The sequence below is a fragment of the Ranitomeya variabilis genome, chromosome 1 (assembly GCF_051348905.1).
Source record: "Ranitomeya variabilis isolate aRanVar5 chromosome 1, aRanVar5.hap1, whole genome shotgun sequence".
NCBI lineage: Eukaryota > Metazoa > Chordata > Amphibia > Anura > Dendrobatidae > Ranitomeya > Ranitomeya variabilis.
In genome coordinates, this window is record NC_135232.1 from 252623087 (window position 1) to 252639054 (window position 15968).

The 15968-nt window shown below is 43.7% G+C and overlaps 1 protein-coding gene and 1 long non-coding RNA gene across 3 annotated transcripts in view; both read right to left on the reverse strand.

The window, feature by feature from the left end:
- Positions 1 to 15968, reverse strand: part of GALNT9 (polypeptide N-acetylgalactosaminyltransferase 9) — a 657891-nt gene that overhangs the window by 519864 nt on the left and 122059 nt on the right. The window lies entirely within an intron of this gene.
- LOC143793901 (uncharacterized) overlaps positions 13401 to 15968 on the reverse strand; it is a 28334-nt gene continuing 25766 nt past the window's right edge. The window contains exon 3 of the long non-coding RNA XR_013220324.1: positions 13401 to 14415. This is a non-coding gene — a long non-coding RNA (uncharacterized LOC143793901). The remainder of the gene's footprint in view (positions 14416 to 15968) is intronic.

The window sequence follows — 15968 nt, forward strand, 5'->3', positions numbered from 1 at the left end:
GGGTCAGATTCTGGCTGTGTAGAGTGCAAGGGGAATGTAGTTGTCTGGGTCAATGTACCAGCAGACTCATCTAGCAGTGGCTGGACAATGGGCAGGATGAGGAGGAAACACAGATATAGGCCCAAATAATAAAGTAGGCTAAATGCAGTTCAAATGTGGTAACATGACTAAACAGGCGGCATTGCTTTGTTCAGTGGAGGAAAACTGTAATGAGTGGGCTAAATGCCTGCCAAAAAATTGTTCATAAATAAACAGGCGACATTGCTTTGCTCAGTGTTGGAAAATTGTAATGAGTAGCAGACAAAGTTAGTAAGCCCAACTAATAAAGTGGGCTAAATGTCTGCCAAAAAATTGTTCATAAATAAACAGGTGGCATAGCTAGGTACAGGGGTGGGCTCCTCTGCTGAGTAGCAGACAGTGGTGGTAGTAGGCGCAAAGTATTAACTGGTCTAAATGGAGGCCAGGGCCCCTGTATATTTTAACTATCATCTATCATTTCAACAAATTTGTATTGGCAGTGCCATTAAAGGATTTAACAGCACAGACTACACAGTGGTGGAGCAGGGAGAGGTAAGTATTGCAAGTGGTAGAGCACTGTTCGAGCTGGGAGGAACACTCTCTCGTGGGCGGCGGCACTGGCACAGGGCCCCTCATATTACGACGGTGTGTCTGACGTTGGTTGTGCACCACCACCATCAGAGACACTTCATTGTACTATGAGGGACCCTGTGCCAGTGCTGTCACCCAAGAGTGGGCCCACCCACCTGTCCAGGCAAACGGCACTCGCACGGGTGCTTGCGCCAGACTTACTCATTTTTTGGAAAATCTAACCAAAATAACAAGCGTTATATGGTACTGTAAAACAAGGTAGAAGGTGTATATAAACTTGTTGAGAATTTAAATCTTCCTTTTTTGGGGGGGAGACTGAACCAAAACTCAGGCCTTGTGCATAAAACAACACAATTTAAGTGGCAGAAAGTGGCTGGCTGATATACGACAAACTAACAGGATTGAAGTATATCCACTTTGTGAGAATTTGAATCTCACTTTTTTTTTGGAGGTTGAACCAAAACTCAGGCCAAGTGTATAAAACTACACAATTTAAGTGGCAGAAAGTGGCTGGAAGATATATGAAAAAATACAAGGACTGTAGTACAATTTCAATCTCCCTACAATGATCTCAGGACAAGTATGGCAGCAATAAAAAGGACTGCTGCACACAAAAGTGTGGACAAATAAACAAGATATCTGTGCAGAAAGGAGCAACAGGATATTTGCTTTTAAAAAACAGTTGGTTGCACAGCAGCGTGCAAACAGCAATGCAGCTATCAGGGAGCCTGATAAGGCAGCCTAATAAGCTACAGAGCTGATGCACAAAAATATAGCCTCCACTGTCCCTGCAAAAAAAAGGTGGTGTTGGACAGTGGAAATCGCTACAGCACAAGCAGTTTGGGGGTTATTCTTCCCTTCCTAACTATATCCCTTCTTCTGATGAAGCTGCAGCAACCTCTCCCTATGCTTAGATCGGCAGAAGTAAGATGGCGGTCGGCATGCACGCCTATTTATAGCCCCTGTGATGCCGCAGAAAGCAAGCCAATCACTGTCATGCCCTTCTCTAAGATGATGGGGACCGAGACCTATGTCATCATGCTGCCCACACTCTGCGTCCTCCTTCATTGGCTGAAAAATGGCTCTGAAAGCGTCATATGAAAAGCAACTTTTGCACGCAGATCGGCGACCTCATGGCCGATCCCACACTAGGATCGGGTCGGGTTTCATGAAACCCGACTTTGCAGAAAGTCGGCAATTTTTGAATTTGTCCGATCCGTTTCGCTCAACCCTACTTGGAATGCCCATACACTAAGTGGATGAGCTGACAAACATTTCCCCATGGGGGTTACATTTTTAAAAAAATTACACGGGCCTCATAGACACCCTTGCAAAAAAAATAGACTGGCTGTAGCATCACAGAACACGTTCACCCTTGCGTTCTAATGGTGGTGGATGATGAGGATGAGGAGACGGAGGAGGAGGACACCAAATAGCCAAAATCAGGAAGTATATACCCATGTGTGGGTGTGAAGAGGTAAATGGGAATACGCCTCCCAAAAAGACACTGCATTGGAGGTTATGTGATTTGGTGGTGTAGAAAAGTCTTGCCCAATCCAGCCCTGGTTCATTTTTATAAGAGTCAGCCTGTCTGCATTTTCATTTTACAGGCGAATGCGCTTATCTGTTATAATTCCTGCAGCGGCACTAAAAACCTGCTCTGTCAAAACACTAGTACCAGGGCAGGCCAGGACCTCCAAAGCATAGAGAGCTAGTTCATGCCACATATCCAGCTTGGATATCCAATAATTAAAAGGCACAGAGGAATCATGGAGGACATTGGTACGGTCAGCAAGGTACTCCCTCACCATCTTTCCAAACATTCCATTCCTTGTAACATTACCCCAACGCCTCTGGGCCAGGGCGATGGGAGGGTCTGAGAAAACTGTCCCAGAACTTTGCCAGTGTTGCCCTGCCACTGCTGGATTGTAGTTGTGTCTCTCTCGCCTGTACTCCTTGGTTGTCCAGCGCACTGTGACGTCTGCTGACAGCGTCTTCCGATGGGAATTTTTAAAAATAATTCTGCAGCAATGGCCCTCTGGTACTGCACCTTTAGTAGACCTGTCTGTCTCTGGAACATGAGATTGAAAGGTTCTCCTTGTAGCGTGAGTCTAAAAGCGTCACTACCCAGTAATGACTGTCACCCAAAATTTTTACAACACTAGGGTCATGGGAAAGGCAGCGCAACATAAAGTCAGCCATGCATGCCAGACTGGTAACACGAAAGCCTTCCGTGTCCTCAGCAACAGGACGAGTGACCAAGGTGTCCTCCTCCTCCTCCTCCTTCTTGTCCTCAGGCCATCCACACTGAACAGATGGTATGACAGTTGTGCTTGTAGTACCCTCTTTACCACATGACAGTAGCTCCTATTCTTCCTTCTCCTCTTCCTCGTTGTCAGCCAATCAATGTTGGGATGACATGAGGCTGGACTGTGTGTAATCACCCTGCATGGTTCCTTGCTCCATGTCCTCGTGCTTCACGTGCAATACCTCCTCTTTCATTGTGAGCAGAGAGCTTTTCAGAATGCAGAGAAGTCGGATGGTGACGTTAATTATGGTGTCATCGCCGCTCACCATCTTGGTGGACTCCTCAAAGTTTTGCAGGATGGTACATATGCCTGATTTTCATGTCCACTCCTGAGGTCTTATGTGTGGAATCTGAACTGAATAACCATGGCCTTGTTGATGCTGGTAGTCAACAACTGCCCTCTTCTGCTCACAAATTCTTTCCAACATATGCAGTGTAGAGTTCCAATGCATGGGGACATCACACACCAGTCGGTGATCCGGAAGCTGCAAAAGCTGCTGAATCACAGCAAGGGTGGCTGAAGCTGTAGCTGACTTTCTAAAATGGGCACACATTCAGTCTACTTTCATAAGCAGATCTGGCAGCTCCGTGTAGCTTTTGAGAAAGTGCTGAACCACGAGATTAAGCACATGGGCCAGGCATGGCCCATGTGTGAGCTCGCCTCGCCTCAGAGCTGCCACCAGGTTCTGGCCATTGTCACACATGACCATGGCTGGCTGTAGGTTCAGCGGTATCAGCCACAGATCTCACTGCTCTTTCAGAGCTGTCCACAACTCTTCAGAATTGTGTGGTTTGTCACCTAAGCAGATTAGCTTCAGCACAGCCTGTTTTTGCTTGCCTGAGGCAGTGCTGCCATGCTTCCAGCTTGTGACTGATGTGCTACTTTTGGAGATGGAGGCTGAAGATGAGGCAGAAGAGGAGGTGCAGGAGCTATAGACTGTGAGGGCAACCCAGATTGACATAGGGCCCGCAATCCTTGGGGTTGGGAGGACGTGCAACATCCCAAGGTCTGACTGGGTCCTGGCTTCCACTATGTCAACCCAGTGTGCCGTCAGCAAGATGTACCATCCCTGCCCACAAGCACTTGTCCACGTGTCCTTGGTTAGGTGGCCATTCCCAGTAACAGCTTTGTTGAGGACATGGCTAATGCTGGGGGACACGTGCTTGTGTAATGCCGGGACAGCACACTGGGAGAAATAGTGGCAGTTGAGGATCGAATACCTTGGGACGGCTGCCGCCATCAGGTTGTGGAAAGATTTCATCTCCACGAGCCTAAAAGGCAACATTTTGAATGCAAGCAGATGAGAAATTTTTGAATTTAGTACTGTGGCCTGTGGTGCGTTGGAGGCATACCTCCGCTTGCGTTCCAATGACTGTGGTATGGACAACTGAAGGCGGCGCTGGGACATGGATGTGGACTTGCTCAATGATGGTGCTAGTTGAGTCTGGGTAATGGCAGGCGCAGGACAGGAGGCATCTTCACATGCACTGTGTACAGAGAATTGGCTTTCACACACAAACGTGGAAGAAGCAATGGTGTTACCCGCAGACACTGTTCCTGTTGCCTGTGGTTCGGCCCACAAAGTCGAGTGCTTTGCTGTCATGTGCCAGATCATGCTGGTAGTGGTCAGGCTGGTAGTTTTGCTACCCCTTCTGATGCGGGCATGGCAGGTGTTGCAAATAGCCTGTTTGAGGTTATCTGTTGTGAACTCTATTTCTGGGCTCCCTCTTGTGGTCACAAGTGGTACTGTGTGAGTGCTGTCTTTCTGCAGGTTTGTGACTGGCATCAGCTGTCTCGTTATCTGTGGGCTGGTTTTCTATTTAAGCTCACTTGGACTCTCAGTCTATGCCTGCTGTCAATGTATTCAGTGCTATTCTGATTCCTTCTGACTACCTTGCTCCCAGTCTCTTCAAGAGAAGCTAAGTTTCCGTTTTGTTCATTTTTTGATCATCTGTGTTCTATATTTTTCTTGTCCAGCTTGCTAATATGTGATTTCCCAGCTTGCTGGTAGCTCTGGGGGGCTGAGTTTCTCCCCCCACACCGTTAGTTGGTGTGGGGGTTCTTGAATTCAAAGCGTGGATATTTTGGTAGGGTTTTTTACTGACCACACAATTCGCTATCTGTCTTCTGCTATCTAGTATTAGCGGGCCTCATTTGCTGAATCTGTTTTCATTCCTACGTGTGTCTTTTCTCCTTACCTCACCGTTATTATTTGTTGGGGGCTTCCTATATCTTTGGGGGTATTTCTCTTGAGGCAAGTGAGGTCTTGCTTTCTCTTTAGGGGTAGTCAGTTTCTCAGGCTGCGTCGAGACGTCCAGGATTTTAGGCACGTTCACCGGCTACCTTTAGTGTGTTTGGATAGGATCAGGTTTTGCGGTCAGTCCAGTTACCACCTCCCTAGAGCTCGTGTCTATGTTTAGTCACTTAGCTAGTATTTCCTGTGATCCCCAGCCACTGGGATCATAACAGTTATCGGCAGAGTCTTTCAAAAACAACCAGACTCGGGAAGACCTTACAGTTGATCGGGCAACTTCCATCATGTTGGTGTTGTGTGAAATGGTTGCCTGCCTTCTGTCTGCGGACACCACATTGTGTCTTCCTGCCTCTTGGGGTGCTACACCTTCATCCCCCTGTGTGCTGCTGTCCTTGTTCTGCGTGTCCTCCTGCCAGGTTGGGTCAGTTACTAGAGTGCTGTTCTGCTGTGCCCTATGAATTCTGACAGCAATCTGTTGCTAGAAGATGTGGGTGTTTGCTGTGGCCCACTTTCAGCTTGCCCACAGCCTCGACCTCTGCATGCACCATCACCATAAAGTCCACTTCCCTGTCCCTCGCCACGTGCCTTGCCCATTTTAGTAAAATGGTGAATGCAAGCCTCGACTCTGATCTAATGACACAGTTTGTAGGCCTCAGAGAGATGAGGAGTGTCACAGAGATACCAGGCTGTTCAATATGTGGCCGGTATTTTTTTATTTTTTACCCCAAAATAGTGTATAAACCCAGGGTAACAAACAGCAAATACAATTGAATGTAGGCTTGAATTGCCACAATTTGCAGGCCACAAATAGATCAGGCATCTGAAAGCGATTTCCGACTGTTCAATACGTGGCCTGTGTTTTTTTTTTTACCCCAAAATAGTGTATAGGCCTAGGGTAGCAGACAGCAAAAAAGTGGAATGTAGGCATGAAAAGCAACTATTTGTAGAGCACAGATAGACCAGGCATTTGACAGAGATAACAGACTGTTCAATATGTGGCCTGGAATTTTTTTAAAAAATTTACCCCAAAAGAGTGTATAGTCCTAGGGTAGCAGACAGCAAAAAAGTGGAATGTAGTCCTGAAAAGCAACTATTTGTAGAGCACATATAGACCAGGTTTCTGACGATGATACCACACTATTCACTATGTGGCCTGGAGTTTTTTATCTTAAACCCCAAAATAGTGTACAGAACTAGGGTAACATACAGCAAATATAGTGGAATGTTGGCCTGAATTGCCACAATTTGTAGGCCACAAAAATCAGGCGTCTGACAGCGATGTCGGCCTGAAAAGCAACTATTTGTAGAGCACAGATAAACCAGGAGTCTGACGGAGATATCACACTCTTCAATATGAGGCGTGGAGTTTTTTTGTTTTTCTTTACCTCAAAATACTACATAGACATAGGGTAGCGGACAGCAAAAAAAGTGGAATGTAGGTCTGAAAAGCAACTATTTGTAGAGCACAGATAGACCAGGCATCTGGCAGAGATATCACACTCATCAATATGTGGCCTGGAGTATTTTTTATTTTTTTTTACCTCAAAATACTGTATTAACCTAGGGGAGTAGACAGCCAATAAAGTGGAATGTAGGCCTGAAAAGCAATCATTTGTAGAGCACAGATAGACCAGGTGTCTGACTGAGATAGCAGACTGTTCAATACGTGGCCTGGAGTTTTTTAAATGTTTTACCCCAAAAGAATGTTTAGACCTAGGGTAGCAAACAGCAAAAAAGTGGAATGTAGTCCTGAAAAGCAACTATTTGTAGAGCACCTATAGACCAGGTGTCTGACGGAGATATCACACTATTCAATACGTGGCCTTGCGTTTTTTTAATTTGTATTATCCCAAAATACTGTATAAACCTATGGTAGCCGACAGCTAAAAAAGTGGAATGTAGGCCTGAAAAGCAATTATTTGTAGAGCACAGATAGAGCAGGCATCTGACGGAGTTAAAAGACTGTTCAATATGTGGCCTGTAGGTTTTTTTATTTTTTTTTAATCAAATATACTGTATAGACCTAGGGTAGCGGACAGCCAAAAAAGTGGAAAATAGGCCTAAAAAGCAACTATTTGTAGAGCACAGATAGACCAGGCATCTGACAGAGATAGCAGACTGTTCAATATGTGGCCTGGAGTTTTTTTATTTTTTCCCCTCAAAATACTGTATACACCTAGGATAACAGGCAGCAAAAACAGTGGAATATAGGCCAGAAATGCCACAATTTGTTGACCACAGATAGATCTGGCGTCTGACGGAGATAGAACACTATTAAATATGTGGCCTGGATTTTTTGGGGCCCACCAAAATTGTGTCAATAAGTAGGCTATGACACTAAAAAAAAAATGTTGGAGTACTAAAATTGTAAAATATTACCGCATTGATATGCGATGCTTGTGGTTTACAAAAACAGTGATAAATATAAGAACTGTAGCTAAATATTTTTTGGCCAGCTAAAGATTTTTGGTCAGCAAAATGGTGTCCAAAAATGTTGTAAGACATTCCAAAAAATACTACAGTACAAAAAAAAAAAAGGCCAGAATTTTCTGCGCGCTCGCATCTGATGCCTGGGACAAAAAAAAGCCATTTTAAATTGTTACATTTTCACACTGTTATATGAAAATGACCTGGCTGTAGTCTGCAGTGTGACCAAGCAAATAAATGTAGAGAAAAGGGGATTCTGGATTGCTTTGTAATAAAATTAGCAGGATTCAAAAAAATTAATCCTAGCCACAGATACCTGCAGCTAGTTATATATAAAATAGACAACAGCAGACAGTAATGGACCCTCTTGATGTATGCAGATCTATATACTCACATACAGTGCCTGCATGCCTTGCTCTGATGTGGATATGTGCACATAGACTCCCCTGCCTACCTAGCACTGCAATCAATATACCCCCTAATTAGCCCTAAAAAGGACTGTTGGTTTATCTGGATTTGTGGATTCTGTGATGGTAGACCCACACTAACTAATAAAAGAACAAATCTGACCCTTTCTCAGCAGTAGCTCTCCCTACACTAGCTGAGTCTGGAGCTGAATACACCGAGCAGGGCGGCGTCTGGTCTCTTATAGACCTGATGATGCTGTGAGGCCAGCCAATCACTGTAATACCACAACAAGTATGGCTGGGGCATTACAGTGCATGGCAAACAGTCCCTGCATGTTCATTGGCGCTCTAAAGAGCACAAAAATTGCAGGGCATAGACTCGAGCTCCTGCCGAATTTTCCCAGAAATGCTCAGTGCTCGCCGAGCACACCGAGTACCATGATACTCGGGTGAGTAACAAGTAGTGGCAAGCACAATCGCTCATTACTAGTTGCAGCCATGACTTCTAAGGCCAGACAAAGTCTGCAGCAGTCACGTTCCTATGTTGGGACCAGGGGAGTAACTATAATACCAACAGGGGTTAAAATAGCATCCGAGCCCTGGAGCCTAAGGGTCCCAAAATGTACTTTTGTCCCATATGAATAGACCAGTATTACCAAAGACCTGTGATAATTTGGGGTATCATTGGAAGTTTTGTTTTGGGGCCCATGAGCTTCACGTTACACCACTGGTTGGGACATAATCACTATAGCAGAAATAGAGATATTTGGGTAACCAGGAAGAGAGACAAAACAGAAGAGAATCTCTAAGGTGAGTATGACCGCTCTTGTATTCTTAGAACATTCTAAGATGTTTTAATATTTTTTCCTGGCTAGACAGCCCCCTATATTTAATCTATTCAACTTACATAGAAGTCTTAACTTTTCACATGTGGTTGTATTGAGGAAGGAGTCAGTTTTGACTTGAAATGCATTGGTAATAAACCGTTATTCATTTATCTGGTGTTCGGATTGTTTTTGGAATTTGAAGACCACAATTCCTGGCTTTATGGTACAATTTACACTCATCTGTAGTGTTGAGCGATACCGTCCGATATTTGAAAGTATCGGTATCGGATTGGATCGGCCGATATCCAAAAAATATCGGATATCGCCGATACCGATACCCGATACCAATACAAGTCAATGGGACACAAATATCGGAAGGTATCCTGGATGGTTCCCAGGGTCTGAAGGAGAGGAAAGTCTCCTTCAGGCCCTGGGATCCATATTCATGTAAAAAATAAAGAATAAAAATAAAAAATATGGATATACTCACCCCTTCGGCGGCCCCTGGACCTTAGCGGTGTAACCGGCAGCCTCCGTTCCTAAGAATGCAGTGAGTGAAGGACCTTCGATGACGTCACGGTCACATGAGCGGTCACGCGACCAATCACAAGACCGCGACATCATCGCAGGTCCTGTACACTCACTGTATTCTTAGGAACGGAGGCTGCCGGTTACACCGCTAAGGTCCAGGGTCCGCCAGAGGGGTGAGTATATCCATATTTTTTATTTTTATTCTTTATCTTTTACATGAATATGGATCCCAGGGCCTGAAGGAGAGTCTCCTCTCCTCCAGACCCTGGGAACCATACACTGGGAACTTCCGATTCCGATTTCCGATATCACAAAAATATCGGAACTCGGTATCGGAATCCCGATACAGCGAATATCGGCCGATACCCGATATTTGCAGTATCGGAATGCTCAACACTACTCATCTGCGGATAATGTAGCTGTTGACAACTATGCAATATTCGTTATTGTGTCACAACCCTATCAGGTGAGAAGTGCACCCTACCATTGTTCATCCACCTAATATACCTAGATAAGACCTATTGCGCTTTGCTCTTTTTTTTTCATTAATTTTACATTAGGCATATCAGTTTTATTTAGGAACTAAGCAGTGGACAACCCTTTTAAAAAGGAAAAAAATAAAGTGGATAATATGAAAATAAACAAATTGAACATTTTTTTTCTAGCTTATGTGTGTCTTTTATCTGATGGACTGCAGCACTAACACTTCCCTTGCCCATAACTGTTTTAGATAAGGGAAATGTGACCACTGCAGGCCATCAGTGGCCACAGATAGGTTGCTGTGCTTATGTGACAAAACAATGTCACTTGAGCGCTACTTCAGCAGACACAGCACCTACATCACTGGAACTTCACCGGACTGTAAATGTAAGGGGAAGAAACCAGTAAGGCATGTCTCCTCAGTAACAGATCCAGAACCGTTGGGGCTGTCACCTAAATTACAAGGGGGAAAGATTAAAGTGTGGACCGCTCCCTGTACTCGAGAAAAGGGGGCATGGTCAAGCTGAGAGAACATTCGCGTGTGAGGATTCAAACAGTTTGGGCAGGAACATCGAGAGCGCAAGACGCCTGTGAGGTAAAATCAGCTGTGAGGCGAATGAGCAGCGTAGAGCAGAGCCTGGGACGGAAAAGGGCTTGGACAGGAGACTACCGATGGAGTACTACTCAGACATCGTTGTCCCCACTGACACCGCTGTCCTCGCTGAGACCACTGCAACAGCCACCCCCACTGACAGCACTGACCATGAGAGACAAGGTCTGTGAATGGGACTTAAGAATGCAACGATACGACATAGCAAATCGGGCTGCCCATTGTAAACTGTGTTTGGGCAGTGCTGCATGTCTCCGTAGTTTTGGGACATTACCCACTGAGGATAAGGACGTTTCCCTCTTCATCACCTCATCTACTGGACCCAAGAACCGCGTCAGGATCCCGAGGAGTCGCCGCCATCGTCAGGACCATGATAGGACACCAACAAAGTCAGGAAATATTACCCCATCTTCCCCAGGACTATAACAAACTCCCTCTGCGACGCAATCTAAGCAGCCCCAGTCACAGACAGGAGTTCAACCGTGACTGGCGTCTGAGTGATAAGTTATGATTAACTGAATTGTCTGTTTTATTTTTCTTTGTTTCTTTAATTTAACCCCATTAGCCATTTACTGTATTAGGGAATATTGTCCCTCCGTTTTTCTCTCTGCATGGAGTTTCTGTTGTTTATTAAATCCCCACCACCCTTGGTCTGTGTACAGTCAGTTACTGCATCCTCCGTACCTGCTATCTCACAGAAGGTGAGTATATGCTGATTTTAATTTACATGGGGCAATTTCATTTAAAAAAAAGGTTATGAAACTAATGTTTCTCTTTAAGTGTTCCCAAAAGGTTAGAATAATCTTTTAACACTTCATATTATCTGATGACTGAGCAACCACAGGAAACAGCCCTCATAATGTGACAGTTCTCACACAGCGACAAGCTTGCCTGCCCTTTCTAAAACTCAGGTAACCTTGAGAGGATAATACACATGAGCATCTACTTTGCCATTCGGTTTGCATACTCTGTGAATATTCTTTAAATGCCTAGAAATTCCTTAAATCGTTGGAAAATCCTTAATAAATCTTTATATTACAATAATAAGACAGATAAAGCTAGATCAACTAATACAGTATGAAAAGGAATTAATCTGTGGATTGATTTACTGTATATTATAAGAACAAATGTAAACCTACACGGAATACTTCACATCCATCTACAATGCATTTCTGAAAATACAGTTGCACTCAAATAATGAATTCAACCATATTTAAATCCAAGGACAGACTTTAAATGTCTAGTTTAGAATATTTGATAACTGTACCTTGCCTGTGCTAATTACATTAAATGTGAGTCTCATGGTCTTAACTTGTTCTCTAAAGATTGAAACTGAATATTTATGAAGAACTAAATTTAAAATGCAAAATAAGGGCCACAGTCGGGTATAATGTCATGATGGAATCTAAATTGCCCCAAAGGCCTCATAGACATTACTATTTGTGACAAGTGTAGATTAAACTACTGTGTCCCTAGATAATACTTTAAAATGTTTTATCAACTTGTGGGCATTATAGTCATAGACAATACTATTAAGATATCCAAGGTATCAAGAAAAATTCTACCTTAAAACAAAAGTGAGGTGGTTTCTATGATAAACTGCAAAAGATTTTTAGTTGTGATATTGTGTTTTTATAATGCAAGCCAGTTCCAAAAGCAATTTCTGTGTAAAAACTACCATATATGCTCGAGTATAAGCCGAGATTTTCAGCCCATTTTTAGGGGTTGAAAGTCCCTTTCTCCGCTTATACTCGAGTCATACCCAGGGGTTGGAAGGGGAGGGGGAGCGGGGGCTGTCTAATTATACTCACCTACACCTGTCGCGGTCCCTGCAGGTCCCTGGCTTCCTGGCATGGCAGCTTCTTCCTGTACTGAGCGGTCACATGGTACCGCTCATTACAGTAAAGAATATGCGGCTCCACCTCCCATAAGGGTGGAGCCGCATATTCATTACTGCAATGAGCGGTAACGGTGACCGCTCAATACAGGAAGAAGCTGCGGCGCCGGGGAAGCAGGGACTGCACCGCGCCAGGAGCAGGTGAGTATAACGGGGAGGGAAGTGTTGCGCTGCGTGATATTCACCTCCTCCTCGTTCCGGCGTTGCCCATCTTCAGTGTCTTCTGCAGTGACACTCAGGTCAGAGGGCGTGGTGACGTGGTTAGTGCGCGCCCTCTGCCTGAACATCAGTGCAGAAGACGCTGAAGATGGAGTGGCGCCGGAACGAAGTCAGGTGAATATGAAAGTGCCGGGGGCCTGAGCAACGACAGGTGAGTATGTGATTTGCAACAGCAAATGGGGCAAGTGTCTGTATGGAGCATCTTATGGGGCCATAACGTTTGTGCAGCACTATATGGGGCAAGTGTCTGTATGGAGCATCTTTTGGGGCCATAATCAACATTTGTGCAGCACTATATGGCGCAAATATCTTTATGGAGCATCTTATGGGGCCATAATCAGTGTTTGTGCAGCACTATATGGCGCAAATATCTTTATGGAGCATCTTATGGGGCCATAATTAACGTTTGTGGAGCATTACATGGGGCAAGAATCTGTATGGAGCATCTTATGGGGCCATAATCAAGGTTTGTGCAGCATTATATGGGGCAAATATCTTTTTGGAGCATCTTATGGGGCCATAATCATTTGTGCAGCATTATATTGGGCAAATGTCTCTATGGAGCATCTTATGGGGCCATTATTAACCTTTTATGCAGGAATATATGGGGCATATTTTAATATTGAGCATCTTATGGGGCCATCATAAACTTTATGGAGCATTATATAGGGCTCCTGATTCAATATGGATATTCAAAAACACTTAACCTACTGATGTCTCAATTAATTTTACTTTTATTGGTATCTATTTTTACTTTTGACATTTACCAGTAGCTGCTGCATTTTCCACCCTAGGCTTATACTCATGTCATTAATTTTTCATAGTTTTTTGTGGCTAAATTAGGGGGGTCGGCTTATACTCGGGTTGGCTTATACTCGAGTATATACGGTACTTTCTTACTTTTTTGCTTATAGCTAAAAGTAACTCACAACACTGTTTTGGAGACAGAAAATAAAAGAGGCTGCACTCTTATACAGCTCTGGCAAAAATTAAGAGACCACTGCAAAATTTTCAGTTTCTCTGATCTTTCTCTGTATAGGTATATTTTTGAGTGAAATGTAAATTTCTCTTTTAGTCTATAAACTTGTGACAACATGTCTCCAAATTTCCAAGCAATGCATTTTGTATTTTTTTTTCTGAAAAGGAGAAATGGTCAAAATTAAAAAAAAAGTGCTTTCAGACCTCAAATAATGTAAAGAAAACAAGTTCATAATAATTTTGAAACAACAATACTAATGTTTTAACTCAGGAAGAGTTCAGAAATCAATATTTTGTGGAATAACCATGATTTTTAATCACAGCTTTCATGCGTCTTGGCATGCTTTCCACCAGTCTTTCACACTGCTTCTGGTGCAAAAATTTAAGCAGTTCTTCTTTGTTTGCTGGCTTGTGAATATCCATCATCCTCTTGATTACATTCCAGAGGTTTTCAATGGGGTTCAGGTCTGGAGATTAGGTTGCCCGCTTTGATGTGCTGGTCTCTTAATTTTTGCCAGAGCTGTATATGCAGTCATATCTCCTGTTCATCACATACAGAAATGTACATCCTCCAGAGCTTATTTTAAATGAAATGAGTTACCAATGTGCTATGTAATGGCTATCAGGGTTACCAGTGTGATGTGTAATGGCTGCTTTCTGCTCTCCTGTGCTCACTGCGGAGCTGTGTGTGATTATAACTTACACACTAACACATCTGCATGTTTCCCTCAGCTTCCATCTCACAGACAGACAATGCTGGAATATTGTTACAATTCAGTAAAGCTGAAAAGCTGCAAAAAATGTGTTTGCAAGAAGACAAAGTTCAGTTCTCCTGTTCTGTGTTAGTTACCTGTCTCACACTCATAACTAGGGTTGAGCGAAACGGATCGGTCATTTTCATAAGTCGCCGACTTTTGGCAAAGTCGGCATCTCATGAAACCCGACCCGATCCCTGTGTGGGGTCGGCCATGCGGTACGCGACTTTTGCGCCAAAGTCGCATTTCAATTACGCTAAAAGCGCCATTTCTCAGCCAATGAAGGTGGACGCAGAGTGTGGGCAGCGTGATGACATAGATCTCAGTCCCCACCATCTTAGAGAAGGGCATTGCAGTGATTGGCTTGCTTTCTGCGGCGTCACAGGGGCTATAAAGGGGCGTTCCCGCCGACCGCCATCTTACTGCTGCTGATCTGAGGTTGCCGCCGCTTCTTCAGAAGCAGGGAGAGCGTTAGGCAGGGTAAATAAACCCCAAACCGCTTGTGCTGTAGCGATTCCCACTGTCCAACACCACCTTTTGTTTGCAGGGACAGTGGAAGCTACATTTTTTTTTTCCTCAGCGCTGTAGCTCATTGGGCTGCCCTAGAAGGCTCCCTGATAGCTGTATTGCTGTGTGTACGCCGCTGTGTAAACCAACTGCTTTTTTCAAAGCACAAATCCTGTTGTTCCTTCCTTTCTGCACAGCTATCTTGTTTGTTTGTCCACACTTTTGTTTTTTTTGGTGCAGCTGTCCACTCCTTGTTATTGCTGCCTGCCATACCTTGCTGCGATTACTGCAGGGAGATAGTAATTGTAGGACAGTCCCTTTTTTTTTTTTTTAAATTCTCCCTGAAAAAAAAAAAAAACATATAGTGGGAGATTTTGATTGGCATTTCAGCTTGAGTGCCGGTACTGTGTGTGCCATCTGTCTCAAATTATTGGGGCACAGAAAACCTAGTGTCATACTGGGATTTTTTTTTTTTTTTTCAAATTCTCCCTGGAAAAAAAAAATAGTGGGAGATTAAGATTGGCATTTCAGCTTGTGTGCCGGTACTGTGTGTGTCATCTGTCTCAAATTATTGAGGCACAGAAAACCTAGTGTGTCATACTGGGAATTTTTTTTTTTTTTTTTTTCAAATTCTCCCTGGAAAAAAAAAATAGTGGGAGATTAAGATTGGCATTTCAGCTTGAGTGCCGGTACTGTGTGTGCCATCTGTCTCAAATTATTGGGGCACAGAAAACCTAGTGTCATACTGGGATTTCTTTATTTTTTTTTCAAATTCTCCCTGGAAAAAAAAAATAGTGGGAGATTAAGATTGGCATTTCAGCTTGTGTGCCGGTACTGTGTGTGTCATCTGTCTCAAATTATTGAGGCACAGAAAACCTAGTGTGTCATACTGGGAATTTTTTTTTTTTTTTTTTTCAAATTCTCCCTGGAAAAAAAAAAATAGTGGGAGATTAAGATTGGCATTTCAGCTTGAGTGCCGGTACTGTGTGTGCCATCTGTCTCAAATTATTGGGGCACAGAAAACCTAGTGTCATACTGGGATTTCTTTATTTTTTTTTCAAATTCTCCCTGGAAAAAAAAAATAGTGGGAGATTAAGATTGGCATTTCAGCTTGTGTGCCGGTACTGTGTGTGTCATCTGTCTCAAATTATTGAGGCA